The following is a 24,231-nucleotide window of genomic DNA, read 5'->3' as shown; positions in this document are numbered from 1 at the left end:
ATAATTTAAATTCTGAGAAACAATTTAAGGTACTTTATTTTTAACTATTTAACTTGAACCTCAGGAGAAATGTTGAATCGGCCTATGAATACTCAGCTTGAAAACTGTTAGTCTGTCAGTCTACGGTACACACACATACACACCACTCAGTTTAGCTGTACGCATTCTAGGATCGCGATTTTGAAATCATCTTTTTTTAGCTGACCTTTTCACGAAAACTTCTTCTCGAAGTCCCATCCATTGATTATATTCATGTTCGCTTAATTTTGTGAATTTGTGAACAACGGGGTCGACTACAACCTATCTTGTTTTCTGTTTATGGTCTACGTTGGCACTAACCTTTTTTCATTCAATGGAAAGAAATCCAGAAAGAAAGGACTGTTAAGAAGCTACCGTTTGTTACCAGGATTACCTTCCTATGAATTCAGATGGTGTTAGATTTCTAGACTGGATATGGCGATGACGCATAACTAATCATTGCTACAGACGTCTTGTTTGCCTGTTTTAGAAAAAAATATAGAATGCATTGCTTAAATACGTATGCTTAAAGTTTCAATACAATACTATTACTCGTTTTTTATTTGTGTAATCCGCCATAATCTTGCGACACAGGCGGCGTTGGAAACTAATTCATTTACTCTGAAGCTTAGAAAACACAAAACAAATAAGACTGTATTGTCATGTGGGCCAGAAGAAAAACTTCGAAAAATAGGGATTCTTGTATTTATATTGAAATAATGAAATCTATAAGTAAAGTGCTAAAAGCAAGAATATCTTTTCATTAAAAACATAGTAATTTACATGTTTACTGTTTAATCTCTTGAATGTTTTTGCAATGCGTTTTTTTGTTCGAGCACATTTCCTTTTCCACAAATGGTGATTACGCTAACATTATCTACACTACAAGCTGGAAACAACGGAATCTGTTATTTTTATCCTGAAACTCTCTGATGACCTATCATCTGATAGACAAGTGCTCCCAATATCTGCATAGCCAAGTTAACCGCTAAACTAACCGACATGCTGTTACTAGCATTATGGTATTTAATCGCCCTTCGTTTTAAGCGTATTTTATTCAGAGCAGAAAGGAAGAGAGGTAACTAAGCTAGACCGATGATTGTGGCAGTTCTGAAGGTATGCTTGACACCTCACAGGAGCGTGTCTCACTTTCATAAGCGAATAGGCTACGATTTTCAAAAATTATCCTTTTTAATTCATAAAATGGTATTAATGTAATGATGGTCTTTGCTTTATTAGTCGAGTATTGTGTTTATTGTATGATCACTCGATATTGAATATTATTATATTATCGAAATGAGATTCGATTTTGCAAAATGTTAGTGGAAATTTAGATGAATATAGTTATTTTCAATCACTAGCTCGTTATCGGTTCTTAAAATATTAACTTAGTTTCTGTTATGTACTATTAACGCGGCAATTTTAAACGATTTAATTTAGAGGTGAAGTTTGTTAAAGAGTTTTAGCGCAGCAAAAATATTATGCGCAACATGGAGAAGCTTCTGGTTTAAACATTATGGACAAATGTATACTGCAAATAGTTGTTGCTGAAAAAGATACTTACTAGCTTTTTTTTAACTTTTTGGGTAAGTTGCATCACAAACTTTAACACTAAACACAGCAAGCGCTGACAGTACACTAGAAAAGAAGTACGTTTCTTTAATAACGTTTAATGCAAAACGCGATACACAAAATCTGCATTTGCTAATTAGGATGATACGAATTGTATGCTATAATCGAGTAACGTAGCGGTAAATGTCCAAATGGCGACTATCTCTGCCTGCTTGGTTTAAATTTTTTTCTTCTGTAGGCGTCTAAGAAAGTCAACAGTTCTATTCATTATCGCAGTTGTTCATTTAGCAACCGTCCGTGGGACGATTCAATCGTGTCTAAAGGCACGAATAAGCTTTGTAGCTAGCGGTGTTCATCAACTTCGCCATGAGTGTATTGTACCCTAAACGCTAAGTAAAGATATATCTTTGTAATACAGGACATTTTAAGAGCATCCATAAATTAATCCAGGCTTTTTTTTTGAACACTTTGCACACGGATCTCTTCATTCGTCTTCATATACTAGTAACACGGTTCTTCATCGTTGTGGATTGCGTTACGTCTACTTCGAACATGTTTGGTCCGCTACCCACGGTATGTATTGGAGACAGATGAAGATTGCGGAAATATTTGAATTATATCGATATTGATGTTATTGCGTTACTATCGTTGCCTACAGATAGTGAATCATCACATGCAACGTAAGGTTTAGAAGTACAACCGGAATGTTATAGTTGGCGCAGTCAAGGCTGAGTGAGAGCGTTGGCATATAATTAAACGTTGTCGCCACTAGGGATTGAGTCACACATTACCATTATAGATATGAATCAGTGTATGGAACTTCAGCTTTTAGAAGGATGCCGATACATGAGCTGTGCATAACGCATATTTTAGGGGAGAATGACCCATATACGTGGCAATATGGTGCGAGTTCTGAAAATAGTGCTCTTATAGAAAACAGGTTAATGACTTAAAGTTGGTATTAGCACTATTTCTAGAAATACTGTGATGGTTCCGGTTGTATTTACCGTTATATAAAAGTGTTCCGCTTTTCATCATAGGTCATTTCAATTCAGACTCACCGATCTTAGATAGGCGGCGCAGCCGAATCTATCCGAAAAGAGCCTTTTGTTCAAGGTAGATTTTAGTATTAAAATTTAGCAGATGACCATGTTTAGAGAAGACTTCCTCTATTTTTTTTTTATCTTTTGTTGTATGTGACAAACTGGTGGATGTGGTGCGACGGGACCCACCAGCGTTATCTTAAAGCGACATGTCGTATCTATAGATGTGTCCGAAAAATCGAATAGCGCCTCATTCAACGAAGTCTTTTATTCTAAACTGCAATTAACAATGGGATTACTGAATGCCAACCGATTATATCAAATGTATGTGTATTGTGAACTACGCGTTTGTCCACGTTCAAAAAAAAATAACTTTCCTTGTCGGCTTTAGAACAACGATGTTGTAGGTGCGTTATGTTACCGATTTTTTGAAACAGAGTGAAATAGCTTAAAAAGCATTGAGTTATAATACTGAAATTTAGCCCTTCATTTGTCTTCGGATACAGAGTTATTCCTGTGCTTCCGACGTATCCTGAAATGTCGCCTACCTCAATATTTTGCTTCGTTTACGGTTTCTTTTGGGTTTGCCGTTTTCCCGAAGCCTGGTGAAGGCATCATTGTAACAAAGGGGCTATATATTTGTTGTAAATGGTGAATAATATACACCACTTTTTTCATCCATTAGCCCAACACGCCGATATCTGATGTGATAGTCTCACGTCCTGTGGGAAGTCTTCATTTTTTCTCAGTACCACCAGGTTGTCATCGCAAATTTTCTGTGTAATATTGGGTTCCAGAATGACTTTCAGGCTTGCCCGAACATGTCATTTATGATCTCATGCGCATTGAGGTTGACCAAGTGAGCTTGTGAGATTCAGAGGGTGAATGGCAGGCCTATTTACCGGTCAGCAAAAAATACAGTACTTTGATCGAAAAAAATATCATTGGCCACATCCAGATCGACATGTTCGCCGTTAGCATTTTGGCCGTACAGCATTCACCACCAGCAAGTTTCATTGCTGCCGTTTCGGACGTCAGGGTTCGACGCCATATGCCAGCAAGATGCAATACATATCTTGCAATTAATTATTTATACTTTTATGATACTTTGATTGCTCCTCCAATGGACTAATGCGTTTAATAGAATCGAATACCGTGTTTCAGGGTGACCTGACTTCTGCTAATGCGATACTTGTCACAGTACGTGCATTTCTGTATGTGATAAAAATGCGTGAGTCGGCATCTCTCTTACCTGTGTCTTAGTAACAAAGCCTGATATAGGTTGTATTTACATTCAGGCGATTGGAAACATGAATGCACTTAACTATCACCATTAAGATATGTGTATATTTTATTCACATGAAAAATAATGCTCTTGAGTTGACGAAAAAAAAACTAAGTAGCCACCCAGATGCCTTTGTAAGAATCGTTTCGGAGGTTTTTTTGATTCTCGAGGTGCTTTTACCAGATCGGTCCTCTTCTGACCTACTTAGTAAGATGTCTCACCATGCCCACTTCGTTGAAAGTGGTACTCGACCGAACGTGTACATGTCGTGGGTTCAGAGGTAATGGGCACGTTTGAAATCGCCTTGCAATGTCAAGTTGTTCATTTTCTCGTTGATTCACCTATAGTTACCAGTTTGCCAAAAATAACAAGCATCGATTCGAACAGTAATCGATAATAGTGTTTTAGCGCTTTATTTTCTCACCGTATGCAATAGCTTGGTATCGATACCTTGCCTTGTAGCAGCATCATTAATTACAGCGTTTTTAGCCTGCCAAAACAACCGTAAAATCGGATCCACGGCTCCCAGGATAGGGAGACACGAAGACGGGTGGATACATACCGAAAACGGTGAAAATTCAACGAATAGCTCAGTCATATCACGCCGCGTATAAACGCAATACTTTATGGAGAAAGATAAGACAATCAGAGTTTTGGGACCCAACAAGGTTTGTGTTGTTTATTATATTCTAGTTTTTAAGGTTTTTTTTTAACTTCGGTTTGTTAGAAAAATAGTAACGATAAAAATAATACTGTTACGATTACAAATAAGTAGCATTTGTTTAACCTAGGTACCCATACGATGTTTGTTTGATCAATATTCATGTAAAAAAGCGATCTCAGGTTACTTCTTGTTATTTTATGAAAGTAGATATATGTAGATGGGTTATCCCATTATGGCGAACGCACGTCATCGAATGACTATTCTAAATAATAGATTGTCACCGCAGTATGTTACACGACGGTCCCAGTAGCACAAATCTAGCGTGTGTTGATGATGAATGATTAATGGCGAAGCAGTGCTCATTGTTGATCTCAGAAAACCGTAAATAGAAAACACCGCTTCATATAAGCTCTCCATGCAAGTTCGGCACTGTTGTTAAGTGCCAGTAGGTAAATCTGTCTCTCTGTAAGGACAGTGATGGTGTGTCACCTGCTAGTTACCACAGTGTGAGCGGCTGAATGCGCTTCAGGGTAACACATGTTTATTCAGATATGTCTCTTTGATGCTTGCCAGGTATAATATGCAAGAACAGCGGAAAGCCTGTATGCACCACGTCGTGGCGGGTAGTCAATGAGTAGGAAGACTGGGGGTGGGCCGATCTGCTCAGCTCTCTGATTACCTATTTGGGTCTGCGCCCACAAAATAATTTGCGTTCCAGCATGCTATCGAGCGTATTGGCCATTTTTGCGTTACATCGGTACTACCGAGCGAGGTAAAGGCGCAATGGTTAAGTGGATGTCGGGCCATCGTTGTCACCGTAGGAACCGAGCTGAAGATGGCGGGGACCGCTGCCAGCTATTTTTGGATACCGATAAATCAAACTGAGACGCAGAACAAAAATACTTCCGGAGGCCTTCGGTAATGAAATGAAAGTTTTCGGCGAGCAGCACTACAATGCTGGGCTCATAGAGTTGTTAGGCGCCGTTGCCTTAAGTGCGGTTTTCTCGGTGATATTGAATTGAATCCGAGCGTCATTCCGATTCGATCGCACGTTCGGTGTAACGGCCATTTCCCCGATCACTTCGGCGAACAGCATTGAATCGAGGTTGGGACCCATCATATAGAGAAAAAACCAATCACCGATATTGGTAGCCTTCACTATAAGACAAACATCCTCAGGATCGCCGAGGTGACAGCGGTTCATGAGTAGGCGTTTGCGCATCGACGGCGAAAGGAGTATTACGATGCGATAAATGATGAGACCAGAAAAGATGCTGAGTAGCAAAACAAACCAGAACCACACGAGTATGAAGAGCTTTTCGTTGAAAACGTTCTGCGGTAACACGCAGAGCACGTCCCGATGCATGACGTCGCCGGAATATCCAAATTCGTGGAAGACGCACTTTGTCACTCGGGGAAAAACGTAAATCATCGGATCGCCACGCCTGCTATCCTCCTGCGTTAGGACCTCGAGTACGCGAATGCCATACTTCATGAATTCGTAATTAAGGAAACTGTCCATGAGGAACATCTGCATGAAAACGTTAAAAAAGCACAACAGCTCGCAAAAAAGATACTTGTACGTATAGAGATTTCGCCGGCCGAAGTTCCGATCAATCCATAATGTGATTATCTCACGTTTTTTATGTCTTTCCTCTTCGGACCTGACAGTCCCGCCGGTCAAAGCTCCCATAAGTCCACCTTCCCAGCTTTTCCAGCAATAGTGAGGCAAATAGAACAGGATAGCCTGAATAATGAGGGTTAAATACACCCACTGGTAATAGGAAACAAATTTTTTTTTATCATAGTTCGCTGAATTGTCAATACCCGGCGCGGGGACGTCCACACCAATTTGCTTCTTATGAGCGTCAGGTAAAGTAAAGGTAGGATATATCCAACAATAAGCATTAATCACTGCAGGTGGCACACCGGTTAGAGTGGTGCACTCAATTGGTGCTCCGACGTACTGCCGTGCCGAAATAATTACTGCTAAAAATAACAACAGGCCCGCGGTAAACTGCCAGTGTAGACGAAATACGCCATTTTCGACAATGGCACCTCTTCTACGGAGTCGAAAGATTCTGTGAATGCCGTCGAAAATCCCGATCATCCTGGCTCGCTGAGGATGAGAGCGTTATACGATAAATTTTTTTTTTTTTAATTGTTTCTTACTCATTAGTGCGGTCTTCCGTTTCTGGCGTTGTTTCAAACGTGTCTCCTAAGTTGCAAAGCTTGATTTCTGCTTCATCTATGTGGCCTCTGTGTCCCATATTGGAGGCTCAGCATGGTCCCTTTCTTTTGCCTGTAAGGATCTATGCCATCGCTCTTGCACAGCTTAAATTATCGGCTTGCAACTGGCGGGCATGTTTTATCTGTCACAACGTAGAAGATCGTATTGAACCACCGAGCGGCGGTGCCTTTTGTCGTACGTTACCTGTTGGTGTTCACTTAATCGTACCTAACTTCAGTACGATACGTCGACTCTGGCCACCATTGCTACTGCAACTGCTTGGACAGTCATCAGGATAAGGCGCAATACATAGTCATGTTGAACAGCACCAAGCAGAATTTCTGATAGGACGTGCTAGCAGCCTTGCTGGTAAATACTAGGCTATAACGTTATCGAAGAGATGTTGGCCACCAATCTGTGACAAGCGGAATGTTGTCGCGTCTCAAATATTTCTGTTAAACATGATGGCAGTATGTTTGTTGCCTGAGGGCCAACAATGTAATAGAAGGTGCATCCCAGAGGCAGCCCTCTCCAAAACCTACGATGGCGGCGCCCTCCTGTGGGATACAGGAGCAAAACTGCTGAGCTAACCCACGCCGCAAAATTTCTGCTTGGTGTCAGGGTAGATTCGTTTATATAATATAATAGATCATAATGAGGGATCCCCATACAAAGCTGTAACAGGTAATCAGAGGTGGTGTCTCTATGTTAGTTCAAAACAGACGAAGTAAGAGTCGCCGGGAGATACACCAAAGCTCTTAATTACGGCAAATCTCTAGACGTACGATAGTGCTCGAAAGATCTAGTACAGTGGAAACTAAACGTTTTTAAAGGAGCGCAAGACAAGAATCTGTATACGGCCCAGGTCAAGAAACATTTATAAATGGCCCAGCTTCATAGAATAATTGAGTTTATCTAACGGAGCAGACCTAACAGATTAGGTAAGGTCATACTTCTCTATGATAGTGTCAAACCACATAAGGCAGAGGCCGTTTAAGTCACCTTACCATTTTGAGTGAAAGGTTATGTAGATCATCCATATCCTGCGAACCTCGTGCCCGCGTATTACCACCTTTTTATGTCACTAACAAATTCATTGCGAAGCAGTACGTGGGACAATTAAAATTGTCTCAGAAGTTGCCAGAACAGCTTCTTTGACACAAGTCAGAAAATATTGCAAATCAACTGAAGGAGCTAAGACCTAAGCATGTAAGGTCCAGGGTTCAATGGATGAGAGTCAGTATCAGATGAACACTCCAGCAGTTAATTCTAGTCTGCATAATGTATCAGCCCTTGTTTTTTTTTAGATAAAAATTTGATTCTTCTTCATCATTGGTTGTTTGTTGCTCTCGCTATTAATTAGTAGTTTTCGCAAGAACTTGGCTGTAAGTTTAATATCGAGAACATTTGATGAGTTCAAGCCACCTCTTGAAATTCATATCTTGTTTAACACAATAAAATAAGCTACATTCCCAGTTAAAGCCAAGCTTTGCAGTGAACATCATCTAATTAAGCCTGTAGTAATCTATATTGTATTCCACGGTCAGTCATAGTGATTCTGATCTGAAGGTGGCCAAAATCATGATGACATCATTTCATCGACATATATCTAGCGGTAAGTTTAGCGATACTCACGATTAAGCTAGCTATAACAGCCAGCGATAGGTGACATCGGACTACTGGATTGAGGAAATCTGGAACGTAGATTAAAGCGTTTCTTTACTACTCTCTTTTGAGAGGTTCTTATATACATTTTATTATAGCAAATATTATCTAATCACATCATAAAGTGAGCTTATTATGTAATTAGGCGTCATTTAGAAAAAATTGCCAATTTTAAACTAAGCTAAATCGTAGGCTAAATATTGACGAGTATTTAAAAAGAAATAACGTGTTACTGAAGCGATATTATTTTCGTGTTTTCCACCCTGTCTAGCATACGTATGCTTAGAGCCCTCGAAAATTTACGAATTTTTCGAAATTTACGAAAATTGATTATATTTTCCTTGCGGTTCCCAGTTAGAGAAGAACGCGATACATAAAAGATTAAATATTACTGCATCACAAAGGGTAAACAAGAGTATTTACTGAATAATAGTAATAACAATAACTTCAGAAGTAATCTATAATGAAATTTATTTGAACTCCTACTGCCATCAAGTTAACCAGCGCTCTAGTTTTTTTCTTATAATCAAAGTATTGTAAGCTAAGCTGTTTTTTAAGGGTTTTTTCGTAGGTTCTTACGTACGATAACTGTGTATCTCAACCGATAGATTTACAGCAATACTTCGTTGTTAATATAATTAATGAAGTAATCAAATGCTCCTTGTTACTTTCACAAACAAAGAAAAACCAAGATTATGCCCTGGTTGTTGATAGTCATTTCTCATTAAACTAAGGTTATTAAAGAAATATAGCATGTCCGATGCGATGTCGCTGCCAATAGTGCAGTGAGCACTTACTTACAGTATAATAATACTAAAATCATGAATTACTACATAATTTTTAACCACTTGGCGTCAACTGTTAGAATAATTTCCTGTGCAGAAAAATGCAGTGATGCATGGCAGTATGGGGTAAAATGCCACTACCTCGTTAGATTATAAAAAAACGCGTTTGGGCAAAGTGGGGGAAGAGCAAATTTCTTGAAGGCAAGGCCCACAGTACGAGGGCACGTGAATAGTTGGCTCGAAGTATCAAAACGACGAGGGGTGTTTTTGCGGAGAAGGAAGTCGAACCGCTGAAATTGCATCGGTCGCAAAACACGCTGAGTTTTGATTCCCTTTATTCAACTTTATCAAATGAACTGTCGAACTTTGAGCTTTATCCAATGGAACCCTTCAGCTCGCTTTATCAACCTTGTAGGATGACCGGAAATTATGCTGCTGATCATCAATCAGTTGCAGTGGGAACTTGACCCTTTGTCTTGCTAGGTGTATGAATGATGAATTTTTTTGGAATTTCACAAAAACTAAATAGATTTAATCTCAACAAGTTTGCAAAGCTTAGGAACCAGGTCTGAGTTCTCTCAACTGAGCTTTCGATGCGTTTAAGGACTCGTGTCGGCATTTGGGCTATGAGTAACAATATGTTTGAAGGCAGAGTCATCGTGTGACACATTTCTCATACGAAGAACAACTCTGTATCAGATAAAGTATAAAGCGGCGCTACCTACTTGCAAACATATTGCCCGTCGCCCGAATGTCTACAGCACTGCAAAGAAAAATGTAAAAACTGTTAACGCATTGGGAAGCCGAGCCGTTTCCCGCTGCTTAGCTCGGTTCGTGAGACCCACGATCCAAAGCGTGAGAATTAACCGGTGATGATTCCTACGAGCAACATCGTAGTTTGATGTAACTGGACGTCGATTGGACGCCTATTTAATGGATGTCTTCGAGCCTGGTCAACCTAAAAGTGGGTGGAGCCCGTAGTTGATTGATTCAGGCGCCGAAACAGATTGTTTTCTTCCGAAAATAGGCAGCGGAAACATCAGAGGGTCCTATTTTCATTTCCAATTTCATTAATCTTAACACTTTTGCACAAGGAGTCCGATTGCGTCTTGCCAGAATAATGGGGCAATATGCACGTGCTTAAATGGTAGGCCGGGAAAGTTTGAAACATTTCGATGGCCAAATTGGAATAAGCGACATTTTTTCCCATTGTTTATCCCTTCACATTGTATGTTATTGAACATGGTATAGATAATGTTCCTACTTGAATTAAGAAGCCAACCACTCAATCGACTATGTGACATGCTTCAAGTTGTAGGGAACAATTTTTATTTTCTCTATATATATCTAACTCAATTGCTTCGATCTGTATAGCCAGAATTTATGTGCTCCATGTGCAAATCTCTACCATGAGGCTTCTTCTATTTAGGTATATACAAAAACTCAGAGCGTTAACATGAAGTATGAGCGGCGTGAAACGCATATCGTAAATTCATTCGACCATTGCTAGAAACGTTATAAATTAATAAGGCAAAGTAATAAAACAGCAACACATTTTTACGATAATAGTAAGATGTAATATTTTATGTCAGCGCCAACTCTCGACTATGTATAGTTTATGGCTGATAACGAACAACCTGCTCGAGAAGGATCGTCCAGTGAAGTAGTGTCGTTCTGGCTGTACAAGTTGTGACGTCCCTCGTTCCCCTTTTCCCGCTCTTTCCGAGCCGCCCACTTTGGAAAAGCAACAGAATGTCGCGTTACCTTGTTTTATTTTGTTTAATTCAGCGTACTGCACCTTCAGGCTAGTAGCCGCGTCTGCCACCAACTCCCAGCCTGCAATGTGCTTGCTCATGTCGAAAGAAGGTGACATTTACTTCTACTGCGACTACCATAACTGATGCTTCTTCGTTTTCAACTTTATCGAAGTCCCGTACTGGGTTTTGTGCCTCAGAAGAGATCAGGCAACGTGCGCTCCACGGAAAAAAACTTCGCTGGTTTTGTAAACGACAGCAACAACTGCGATCACAACGTTCTAGCGATACACAAACGTCAAAAACGATTGTGTATCGCTGGAACCAGCGGAGTGTGTGTTGGCTGGTGTCTTCGTTCTCGAGTCTGCTAAGATAACGCTTCTTCCAGTCATTATAGTGTTCCGCGTGTGTCATGTAACGCTCAAACGGATCGAACAAAAATAGAGAACCGGATACTTCCAGACTGTTAAAACGGGGCAGACAGCAGCAGTTCAAAAAGCTGCCTGGTAGAGTCTATTGAAGCCTGTACTCACTGTTCTCGAACTGGATTCGTTGTATGAGAATACACACGGCTTTTTAAAGATATAGGAATCATAGTTTTTTTTTTTTTGGAAATTGAAAATCCATTCATAGGTATAATTTTATATCTTTAACCGAAGATAAATCATTGCTACTATCTGGTAGTGTTGTTCACCTAAAGCGGCTGTCAGGGGTGCTCATACACTTATAATAATATATAGTGTAATTGTTAATTCTAATTACACAGCTTTACCCCAGTTCTTTACGAATGGCTAGTGCATCAAGAATATCTTGCAACCCACATCGGGGAAAAAAGCTTTCTTCACCTCGTTTAAACCTGCGTTCAGTCACATGTGTGTTCCGTGTATTCGTTTATATATGGCTGTAACCTATATACACTAATATAATCTTGGCGAGAATGAAAGACTCTATGCAGTCAGGTCCTACTATCGTAAAGACGAAATAGATTCATTTCGAACTAAACATTTGTAAAATGTTAATCATTCGATGAAAATCGTATAACACAATTGGAGGTTCATGATGTAGGTTCACCTTTTCTTTATACGATAAGCCAATGTAACGTCGATAAATTATATTTTGGCTAAAGTTTAAAAGGTAGTTTACTTCGACCTAACCTAACCTAACCCAAAATTGCATCCTGGATGAAGAAAAAATAACATTTCAATATCTCTATGTTTCAGAGTTTCGCAATTTTCGTATGCAAATGTACGTATGGGTGTTTTTTAGATGACCATACAATGACTGTGTTCATTTAAAGGGTTAACAACGGAAGCTATACTGAAGCGTAGTGCGTACGTTTCAACCGACACGACTCGGGCCAAATGGAATAGCCCATGCTTCGGGTAGAGAAACTGCTTAGAATCAACTAACTAGAGCCTCTGCCGCTGCTGTTTAAACATCAGGCTACTCAGAAACCGAGAAAGATATTCCTAATTTTTACGTTTTACCATGTATCTGCAGGTAATCCGACATCAAAAAATCTACTGTTGAACTAGATGGATGATCTTGGTTTGATTCTATTGCTATATGTTGTCTTAGCTTTTGATTCAGTCATCTGAACTCTATGAAACTGAAGCCTCTGTATGATAAGCCGGCGCGACGCTGTCCAGTGGTCGAGCATTCCAAGCGCCAAGTAAGGAACCTCTGTAATAATAATTGTTCTAAATTTTTCGTTACGTCTTGTGGCTCGACCATGTTCGTTAAGGAACCTGGTAACATTATTCCTTCAGGAACATGATTCCCTCAGGAAAACATTACCTATACAGTTTTTTCGAGTTAGATGGAAACGTTCAGCACTGTTGTCGTTCTTTTAATAACACCCTATGGTGGATGACGTTGTCGTCGTCATCGTGCCAGAGTGGCACTCTTAATCGTTTTCTAGCATTAAATAACATTAGAAGACATGATCGTTGCTTTCCACCCGATGCGGTGAATGGATCTATATAAAACGCAAATAACATATATATAAAATAATATATAAAAATAATAATAACAATGCGCTGCTGTTCGGATGAATTAAGTAAACTTATGCCATTGTGAATACCTCGTAGCGTTTTTTTAGCAGAGAACTAATTATAGTGCCGTTATTTCCAGCAGAGTTCGGTCAGCTCTTTCCTCTTTTACACAGACGTCATCGGGCAGGCAGCATTTATTCATAACTATTCAGCTAGACTTGCATGAAGACATCTTAAGCCACTTACAACTGACGGATCATCATCACCATATTTGCACCATATTTAAAATTATGCATTAGTACAAAAACATCAAGAAGCAAGGCAGCGCAATATCAGGTGTTGGGTTTTTAAGCGTCACGTTGAAAAGTACCAGGTTACGAAGCCCACTAGATTTGTTAACTGGTCCACTAATAGCCCACTGGATTTTTAAGCATGGCACAATTCAAATATTTCCGTTAGAACCTCAGATCTTTAAACTACGATATTTACAAAAGTCCAATTATTTTCTATCGAGCGAGACGAGCGAATTCTCATAACGAATGGATCCACACTGTCTTCCCGTTCCTCTCTGTCCTCGTGTTCAGTGTTTCCCGCAGTTCGTGGCCTTCTACTGTTACCTGCTAGCTATAGAGATTTGCCTTCGCATAATAATTTATCGGCTTACGGCTGCAAAATTATTGAAGCTTGCTTCGTTGCTAATTCAAGGTTTTCACTATGTCTTCGTGCGAGAGAGGTTAGGACTTGCCGATAGTTTCAACAAATAAAGTTTCTATTGTTACTGTATCTACCACGTTGTTTAGTTCGTCAGTTTCTTCTCCGTTTTCCACGGGCTGATCTGACACCGCCATTGTGGCCTGGCCCCCTTTTTTCGGTTTTGAATGATCCGGCCTGCAAGCTACTATTCTTGCGTCGGTAGTACTACCATGATTAGGCCTTGATTTTTACCTTGTGGCAGACTGCAGTGAAAGCGTCTGTATGTATCCATGAAGATAGACAGTCTGAGTTGCACGTAAAACCCCTGCTCCGCGCCGACTCCTATGCTTATTTGTGCAGAATGGCCAGTGATTACACTTTGATGTTACCTTCTGAAACGTGGATGTCCTCTGTTTACCATTTTGTATTGAGTGATTTTTTTCAGCGTGACTGGGTGTGCTGTTGCGGCTTACGCTGTTGAGTCGAACGAACGACTATCTAACATCAAAAATGATTTACGTCGGTAGCCGTACGTAGCGGAAGTATAATTTTGCCAGAGTTATAGCTTTATTTATTTACATTTGCATAGGACCTCTGTGTAAGTTTCCACAATTTGATGATACGACCTCTGTTGTCGTCGTGTTGCTAAACGTTCGCCTTTAATTCTCGTCAAAAAAGATTCCGACGAACAATTATTTAGCCAGCGACACGGGTGGAAACCTGGCTTGCCTTTAGGGTACAAGCATGCATTGTAGCAATTATTTGACGCTGTCAATTTCAAAGCGTGAGCTTTCTTGAGTAATATAGATTTCTGGGTTACTTATAGATCGCTAACATTTTGAGATAATGAAAACAGGGGTGTTTCGTGAGTGAGGAACACAATAATACGCTGCTGTATGGCACAACGATGCAACTTTCCACGTTATATGAGATGGATACGAAATAGGCTTCCGGACGGCCAGACATCTTTTTTTTTGCACTGGATATTTCGACCAGATTCTACTCATCATCATTGTATTGTATCTAATCCAATGTAAGCCTAGGCCTACGCTATCTGAATCCGAACTTTAGGTTATTGTCTTGTCCTATTCTTTAGATCAACTTACCCAGCAAAATGTGCTCACTGTTGTATACAGTATCCTTTGGTACGAATCGTGCAAAAAAATATATATATATCTGTATTGTTTGCACTTCTTGGAATACTTTTTTAGCCCACTGCATTGCTTTGTCTACCCAGTCAACTTTCTGCAGTTGTGCCACGGCTTTATTTCAGCAATTCAGATTTACTATTTCCGTAACCTTACGTCGATTATTCAATTACCTTGATTCTCACATTATACGGGAATAATTTTATGGTCTTGCAGGATTTGTTGTCATTCCCTCGTGCCCATTTTCCCGTACTCCCACTGCAAGTGGTTCTCCGCTCTGCTGCTGTTCATCCGCTATCTTGTTTGACTTACCTATCCCAGTATTGCAGTTATTCTGCTATCTCTATATGGCATGTCTTTTCCCGTAGAGCCTCAGATCGTTCAGAAAATCAAACAAGTAAGATAAACCGCACAATTTAGGGGATTTCCGGTTGCTTCCTAAGAAAGCCACATGGCCTGATCAAACAGATCGCACTCTTTAATAAAGATGTGTTTGGCTACTTGTTGAAAACGCCTTATGGGACACAAGTGGGGAAAATCCTTTGTTTTGTGAAAATAAGTTTTATGCGAACCGTGTAGCCCTTAGGAGGCTAAGGAACTTCTAAATTCGGATGTTTGACAAATGCTCAACTGTTGCCTGCCACAAAACCTATTTACCCTTTATATAAAACCAATTGCCGTAGTACACCGTTTTTCACCTGTAGAGATTTTTCTGTTCAATTATAAAAATGGCGAAAATCGTTTCGAGTAATACGTTCTTTGTCCAAATGCGGACACCTACGCATTCAGGTTGCTGGTTACGTCTAGAACAAAACTTATCTAGTCATAGTTAGCGGTCAGTTGCGTTCGCTAGACAAAAATAAGCGCTCGGATCCGTCGAGAAGCGTATCGGTGACACATCTGTTTTTTTCCTCTTACCGACATACGGATCACCATATCGTGTCTCTGATTCCGTTACGTTTCAACGTAACAACGCGGGTCATTTATACATATAGTATATATATATATATATATATATCTCGATACTATAACGCTCACATATATATGAGTGTTATAGTATCGAGAGTATTTGAAATATAAGATAAATCACTCTAGTTCGCAGCACATACCTTACGACGTAGGTGAAACCCAAAAAGCTTTTGGCTATTCCATACTCATGATCCTAGTTTCTAGGACGATATAATCTATAATTTCATTGCCAGAGGCTAGATACTGCTAGACCTGTTCGTACTTGCTAGGAAAGTTTAGCTGCCATTCATTCATTTATGGGCTATCTTGTTGACCTAACGTCGTCAAAGTAGCAAGAGTAACCCGCTGTTGCTATTACTGTAGATGGCAACAGTTGTCAATTATCGAGATCAACGATGATCCCTTTCAAAACGGCTACTGCTTAAAAATTGTACTTTTAATAATGCGATTATCAAGCACTACATTATATTCAAAGCTAAGTTTCCCAACTAAGATCAAATAATTAATTTCTGTTTAATTTCAAAAGTACATGGCAAAAGAATATATCTGTGGGTTATATATATATACGCATTGTATAAGTTTATCAGTTATTTATATGTAGCTATATGTATGCAAATAAAAGATTTAAGTTGCTTGGCTGCTAAATGTTAGCGGATACGATTTCGGGTCGCTTGCAAGTGACAGAACTTGAACACGAAGTGGGGCCAGGCATTGGTGCGAAGCCCCAGATAGGCTAAATTGGTGCCACATAGGGCTGAGGTGGTGGTACCATTTACTCTACGTTTGTAGTGTATCATGAAAGGCGGCATAGAATTTCCGGTTAGTCCTTAACGTGCTGCAGCTGTACCAACAAAGCAGGAATTATCGAATAATCTAAACGAAGCTACTAGTGAAAGCGATGACAGATTCACTTGAAAGCATTTAAAAAGGAAAGCAAAACAGTAATCCATTTGGCGTGTCTACGTTTTTTCTACCTGTTTCTATTGTATTACAATACAATAAATGTATACTTATCAAACCTGCGTGCTATTTCCTATTTTTAATACGAATTTTCTACTCTAAAAAATACACATAGTGAGTTGAGGCTGTTTTAGATTGAAAGGGGTCTTATATGAATGTTTAAATAGTGAAAAATTGTACCGTGGAGTCCTTTCTTCTAACCAGCGTTAATTGACTCACCCAACATGACGTCGAGTCAATGAGGCAGGCAGGTTATCAGAATGATCGAGTTTACATTAGTTGCTTAGACCACTGCGTTAAGCAATGCTGCAAGCCAAACAAGTTGGGCCCGTTTTTTTTTTTTGGCCCAAGGGAGAAACAGCGTGTCTAGACAATTTTGAAAGAAACTGTTCACAGGTTGACATACTGCTCTACTGGCTGTGAAGAACCTCTCACCGCGCAAACATTAAATGAAATTCCAGTATCGCTATCATATACAACTGCGCAAAAATAAGGCACGTGACAACAAGTTATTTATCAGAAAAGCGTGTAAAGTATAGTATAGATATCGGTGTAATCAGTTAGGGTGAACGGGGTGGGAAAAAACGGGACGTTTCAAACTTAACAGGCTGAGCGACCTCCTTAAATTAACTTTTGCGTCATTAAGTACCAGGAGGTTTAATCTGATTACAAAGCTCACGCGCGAAAAACAGTGAACGACTCTACGCTAAACACGGGGCACAAAGCTATCGAATATCTATACGATCCAAATAAGCCTCTAAAATACGCGAAGGGCATTGCGTTTACTCGCAAATTATGCAACTTAGATGACAGAACTGAAAGAAGTATTATATGCTGTTTTAGCTTGTACAATACCTATTACCTTGTTATTATCAGTACAAATCTTTCTACTCAGACTGAGTATTAAGGCTGGCCGTAATCACGGAATCTGTATATATATATATATATATATACACATGTATGTAGAAAAACTGACTCGTTTTCTTATCCAGTGAGAATAGGTGGCATCGGACCAATAGATTGGAAAAACTATTCATATATGTAGTATTCTAAATAGCTATTGGTAGCTAAGCTCTATAAGAAAGGACTGCAGGTTAGCGGCTCCTCTGTCACTTATGATAGTCACTGAACCATGAAATGCCTTAGCACAAAACCTGGTTTTCCCATATATATATATATATATATCTATATATACATACAGCTGTTGTATAGATTATATATTTGTGCTTCACACATGATAACGAACGATAACATTCGTGCGCGTGATGCCCTTTTACATCAAGCTACTCTGAAAAATCTACATATTTATTAGATATGCCTTCCGAGTGTGCGTACTGATTCGTAAATAATTGTTAAAATCTAATCCGGCTTATAACAATTTTATTCCGTTTTATTGTTAAGTATGAAAAACGTTTCATTGCGATTTATTCAAACTCACGTATCTATTGTCCAATTGCAGATATCGAAATCTCAAGCATGATAGTTGCGTCCTGGCTTCATGTCGTGATACTAGCTTAACTTCCTACTAGCTTTTCCCTATTATTGTAAAACCTTTGCAACTCGTACAGGCGCCTCCTACCGGCCAGCTGGATGGATCTAAGGGAAAGAGCACTCAGCGGACATGACAAGACACTGCACCGTCGCCATTATTATTATTATTATCGGTACCAATCGCTGCGTCAGACTGTCGACGGCTATCTACGGCTAGCAACGAAACCGCAAATAGTGGTAGAGGAGTGAGAACGCTCAATCGGTTCAATGTTCGCTTAAGGCGCAAATCATCTAAAATGTTTTGGAAGGAAGGAAGAAATCATAATGACGGTTCTCTTTTTTACAGATTGGCAGCATACTCACAGAACGACAACGAATCTCCCAGGAAAATTTAAGGTGAACGAAAAGGCTCTTTTGAGCGCGGTGTCCCTGTCGCCTTTGCTAGCGTTACGGCTGCTACTGTGTCCTTCCGCTAATCGGAGGGTTCGGCGATGAGGCACCGGCGGTAACGTTGCCGAAACAGTGATGGCCAGTCAGGTAGCTACGCTGGGGTCGATATGAAGTCTCAAAAGAGAAACACGGTTTATAAATCAGTAAGGTATATGCGTTCCGTCTAGTACAAAGACGATCACTACTTGTTTCACCATTGGATGCCAGTAGCGGCAAAAAACACAACGTAAAAGAAGCTAGCTTGCTGGAATCACCTGCTGTTTCGAACCCGAGTTGGCTATTTCGCATAGTTCGGGACCCTGGTTGTTCCTTCTATTTGTTAGTTCGTTTGCGTTCGGTGACAATATCAAACGGAAGAAGCGAGCACAACTACAATGGGGATCTGCAGTGATATAAACAAGCAGAAAATTGTCGTCGACAAATACCAATGTGCAGAGGACGTCTAATTCAGCCAGTGTATAGGACTAACGGTCGCAAACATCGTAAATGTGGTTAAGATATTTAATAAGTCCGCTGATAGATGTAATGGATTAGTATCTTTTGTTGCGTTTTAATGGATTGGGTTTATCGAAGGTGATTTTAGATCGATTTTATATACTTAAGTCGCGCAAACTTGTTTCTTCTAAATTGTTAATATCTTCGACTGGGCGCGGCGTCTTAAGGTCTTAACAATGTAAACAATTGCTCTTGAAAACACGACTGTGCAATTTAGGCCTATCCAACTTGACAGGCTGACAAAAAGAAGCTCGATGATGATACGGCGGTTCGAGGTAATACGACGATTCCATTATTGTAAGTATTCAGATCTGACAGTAGCATTAACATCGCTGCTAACGGCCAGTCTGTGATAAATGCAGCCTAAAACTACGCTACAAACTGTTTTTATGACCATTTCTTTATATAACTTACTTAGAAAGCAAATCTCTCTACGCGGAAATAGTAAGACCTCATAGCGTTCACTGGTCTACACAATAAAAAAAATATATTAGACTCGCAAAATCCTGTATAGCAGGAAACAGTACTGCGTTTATATAGGATAATAGAAAAAATGATAACAGTTGTGGCTCAACGTATCATAAATCTGTCCAAGCTCGTCTCGCCCAAATTGGTGTTACTACCTAATGGCTAATTTTCTACATTATCGGATAGAGCAATTTGTATTAGCAATGGGCGGTGTTTGATTTATCTGCCGTTTGGATGATCACTGTAGGTCGACTGATTGTGTCGTAGGCCTGCCTCCTGTGCGTGCCTTACCAAGCGTCGAACAAGTTTACGCTCAATACTATCAGACTTCGACAGAGGGCTCTGAGCCATTTAAATAGGTGCGTGCGAACGTGTCTGTCGATCTGTGAGTCTACGACCCGCCATGGTCCTGAGCAGTTCGGCTACGTGACTTGTCCTTGCTAGAAAAGTGAATCAATAAACGTTGCGTTAATGTTAACTTGGGGCCAATTCCGATATTTTGGCCTTGTTGCATAATATCATATATAAGCGAACAGAGCTGGTATTATGCCCATCCAGTTCTGTTGATTTTGATTGTAAGTGTGTTGGGGAAACGGAATACTAAGGATAACGGCTAGCTATACATTCTCAGTTGAAACTATCTATCTATTATACCAAATATTACAAATGCGACTCCTATCATGTTTGCCTAAAAACTTTTTCTGCCAAATAGTTTTATATATATAATAGTTATGTATATCGTATAGATGTAATTGACCTTTAAATGTGTTCAGAAATGATCGAATAGTGTTTAAACAAGTGCGCACCCTATCAGCGGCAGGGTAAGATATTTGTTTAGGAAGCATCGTGGCTATAGTCGCAGTTAAACGCTATACGATAGCGAGACGGATACGTGCAGCACATGGAGCCAGATACAAATGTACGTACTTACGGACAAACATTTCAGCCATCACCGACGGCATTATCACCAACGGCCCATAAAAAGGCACAATTGTTCACTCCCTGGGAAACTAACTAACTAACTAACGTGCATTTGATAAACACAAACGGATCAGGGCACTGATTTGGTCGAGCTACCGACGCAAACACGATGAGTGAGATTTCGCCCTTCTTGAAGTGTCGGCAGACGTGGGCCAGGGGATACGCTAACGTCGAACACCTTGAGCCCAAGTGCGTTTCCTAGTACAAAAAAAGAAGTCACCTTTTGTGCGCCGCTGCATACACTGTTAGGTATGACATGTCGCACATTTACATGTCATTGCTGAGTTCTGTATGCAAATGGCTATATTTTTATTCAGCAGCGCTCTCCTATGACTTCGGTAAAACACGCTGCGTATGATTACGTGACTTCCTGCGCGAACGGCTAAACTTTGTCAGGATTCATCTTCCTTTTAGACACCCATACATTGCTCCTCTCTCTTTTTCATTGGGTCCAGTATTTGTTCTTTTTTCTCCCGTCTGATGGGCCAATGTTTGGGTGGTCTTTGAGTGCTGAACGCAGACTACGAGGGTGGGCTTGAGCCAACGGCGACTCAGTACGGATTTCGGAGAGACTGAAAAATGAAGCGGAAACGCGTATAGAGCAGCCGCATAAACGGTAAGCGAGAATCGAAAATGGATAAGTGTTTCCTTTTCGCAATGATAATAGTAGGGTAAGCATGTGTCTGTATACGTGGAAAGATCATTAATTTCAATATATTCACTACACACCAGAAGCTAGCAGATTTTTGCCCCCACTAGCCCGTGTTCGTTTTCTGGCACAGCCGTCAAAAATCCTCGAGTCGAACAAGAATTGCGCACTTCTACCGTATACTGATATACTGGCTACAGCAAAGGTGAAGGAGATAGACGGAACTGACGGAGTGAACCTGACATAGCATCAAAAAAGACGAAGGCGACGCCATCTACGATACTTTTTAGGACGTCGCTGGATGGCCTCACAATGTTTAGCCACCCAGCATCGTCGTAACCCGAATGGTTCAGGCAGTAGTTAGCGATCGTCCTAGCGGAACGGCCGTCGGCCAAGCTATCTTGTTTTCTATTTTTGTTTTTGTTCTCTTTATTGCGTACGAAAATATGGTTCCGGCTTGTTGTTTTTTGAATTTGTGATGCATGTATTTGAAAGAGGCACAATCGCGTATTGCGTAGAATTGTATTTCGTCAATACCTCGTGATTATAGGTATAAAATTCCGATTTACAACACTGTATTTCAATAAGAAACAGCAAAGGGATATTGAATTATTTGTCTCATATAGTGCCAGGATATGATACCACGACTTTACAATGCCACTGATACTATAGCGTAGATTGTTTAATTCCGTTGACGACTAGCTAAGATAATTCGATGATAATATTTAGACGTCAGCACTTAATTCAACCCAACTTTACAACCCTCAGGCGGTATCAACGCTATCTGTAGGTCTGAATAGTAAATTATGAGTAAACACAACATTTTTGAAGGACTTACAAAGTTCATACAATATTTACTCAGCTTTTGTGAATCATACGTGCGCAACCTATGTTTGCACTGGACGTAATGCGTTTTATTAAAATATCTCTTCATTCTGTTATCGCAAGTTCAGTATAGAAATTCATATTGTTTACAAACTTGGTCTACTTTTCCATCACTCAAAACTGCAGTTTTCTTTAATTTAGCCGGATACCCAATGCATCATTGCTGTTCTCCGCAACACTGAAATCATGCATCGCTCATATCGTTGATTTTCCCTCCGAACTGGGCGGGAACGGACATTCATGCCATTATAAATCCCCTAATGATAACGCCCATAGGCAAAGCTCCGCAGGACATTCTACAGCTTCAACGATCCCTGCCTTTTACTAATAGTAAATAATCGGGTGCATCGTTGCTTGACTCCTGAAATTATAAGCGAATACATATTCAAAATAGTATTTAAAACATAACCATTATTTGCGATCACTCTTGTTTTCACGTTATGTTTTTCTTTCATCGTAACTGTTAAATTCAAATCAAAGCCGTAACTTTTCCCGTCGTCGAGATTAATTGGTTCAGCTAAGTAGACAGCTTGTCGAGCAACGCTGACTCATTGTGCCGTTTATCTAACTATATTTGCATCTAGCCATGATGCATACTGAGCAGCGGTCCAAAGTGATACGTGATTTCATTTATTACGTACCATCAGTTTTTGATAGGTCCATAATATGGTAGGCAAGATATGAAGAGCCGTTGCCGTCATACATCGGGCAGCTGCGACGCCTGCCATAGGCCCAACCAACTCCTAATATTTGAGTCCAATCATGCGGAAGCAATTCGGGGAAAACCTCGATGTCGATGTTCGACGGAAGAGAAGAAGCAGCAGCACCATCACCGCTGCTACTTCGACTACTTCGACTGTGCGTAATTTACAGGAGTGGATAGACAGACAGAGCAGAAGGACCTATGGGGGCGAAGTGCTGGTCCTATATGCTGGTGGTCACAGCGCGCTTCGAGGGCATAGTTTACGGTCTCGACCGATGACCAACAAGCGAAGTTTCTCCTTGAAGCCACGGGGAACTGCAGCTGTAGGCTCTGGCGATAGTCGTTCTAGTCTGGTCTGATCGCTCTGGTCATCTTCTCGCCTACAGCGCCCAAAAACCTCGAGAATGTGCTCGATACATAAGGCCACAGACGACCCCACAAGTAATTTGCCTCAACCCCTACTCCATATCTCAGATTCGTCTTTCGCCGTCCAGATCGCCGTTGAACCTGACTTTAAGGGGGGTACGAAGCGTATGGAACGCAAAGAGGCAGCGGTGGTGGGTTGCTCGTTTATCAAACGACACGCTGGCCCTTTCTCCCTGACCCGTCTGGAGGCGGTCGCTTAAGCGTCTTAGCGACGCTAAAGGGTCTCTGCGTAGGTTGTAAAGCTCTGCAGATAGGTGAACATGGTCGAAGTAGTGGTAGTTGCAATGGCGGTGACCGACACCGGCAGCAACGTAATGTCAGTCTGCTGAATCGCATTGCGTGATTGTGAGACCTATGTCGGGCCGCTTACTGCGGTGATGTTCCGAGTAATGCCAAAGTGGAAATTCGCCAAAGAGATCACCGAAAAATGAAGGGCGCTGGCTCATGCAGTATCGCTAAGGAGGTTAGGTAAAGTCGAGATGGGTGGTGGGGGAGGGCTGAAATGGGAGATTTGAAGCTGTTGTCGAAGAAAAGGAAAATCGACGGGGTTCCTTTGTTCGTGCTTGTGGCCCGAGGCTCATATTACGCCGGCATCGTCTTTTGCTGCGGTGTCGCCCCCTCGTTCTCCTTTAGCCATCGATGGCTGGGTATGTGGGTGACCGGGCGAAACCCAGCGTAATGTATGCTAGGTGCTGGATAAGTGCGAGCATATATTTCTAGAATATTGCTCAGATGTTATGAATGCATATCTCATTCCTTACTTATTGATCCGATCTTTGGCACCTTCGTAGCCTTCGATGCAGGTCGTTCAGAAAGGATCAGCTCCCTGAAGGTGGCTGGCGAAAAAGCTGGGCGCTTGTTGTTAAGATGAAGCCGGTCGTCAAACCTTTCCGTTTTCAAAGA

The 24,231-nt window shown here is 40.7% G+C and overlaps 1 long non-coding RNA gene and 1 pseudogene across 6 annotated transcripts in view; one reads left to right on the top strand and one right to left on the bottom strand.

Annotated features, from left to right (window-relative positions):
- Positions 1–4,325: 4,325 nt before the first annotated feature.
- On the bottom strand, positions 4,326–18,342 carry LOC111260266 (innexin inx1 pseudogene; annotated as a pseudogene). Of its 2 annotated transcripts, none has more exons than XR_015310961.1 (2): positions 18,219–18,342; positions 4,326–8,506 (listed from the first exon to the last, which is right to left on the bottom strand). The product of XR_015310961.1 is annotated as an innexin inx1 pseudogene, transcript variant X1 (transcript). The 2 variants fall into 2 exon arrangements; XR_015310962.1 differs by lacking the exon at positions 18,219–18,342 and adding an exon at positions 15,961–16,803.
- Positions 18,343–18,458: 116 nt separating this feature from the next.
- The window catches only part of LOC111260268 (uncharacterized), a 20,099-nt gene continuing 14,326 nt past the window's right edge, over positions 18,459–24,231 (top strand). For 2 of the 4 annotated variants that reach the window (XR_002680218.2, XR_002680217.2), the window contains exon 1: positions 18,459–19,513. This is a non-coding gene — a long non-coding RNA (uncharacterized LOC111260268). The remainder of the gene's footprint in view (positions 19,514–24,231) is intronic. The other 2 variants (XR_002680219.2, XR_002680221.2) reach the window with 2 other exon arrangements.

This window comes from Varroa jacobsoni, unplaced genomic scaffold, assembly GCF_002532875.2.
Source record: "Varroa jacobsoni isolate VJ856 unplaced genomic scaffold, vjacob_1.0 scaffold_419, whole genome shotgun sequence".
In the NCBI taxonomy this organism is placed as follows: Eukaryota; Metazoa; Arthropoda; class Arachnida; order Mesostigmata; family Varroidae; genus Varroa; species Varroa jacobsoni.
The sequence above is the reverse complement of the archived record's forward strand: the minus strand, read 5'-3'. Positions and strand labels throughout refer to the sequence as shown.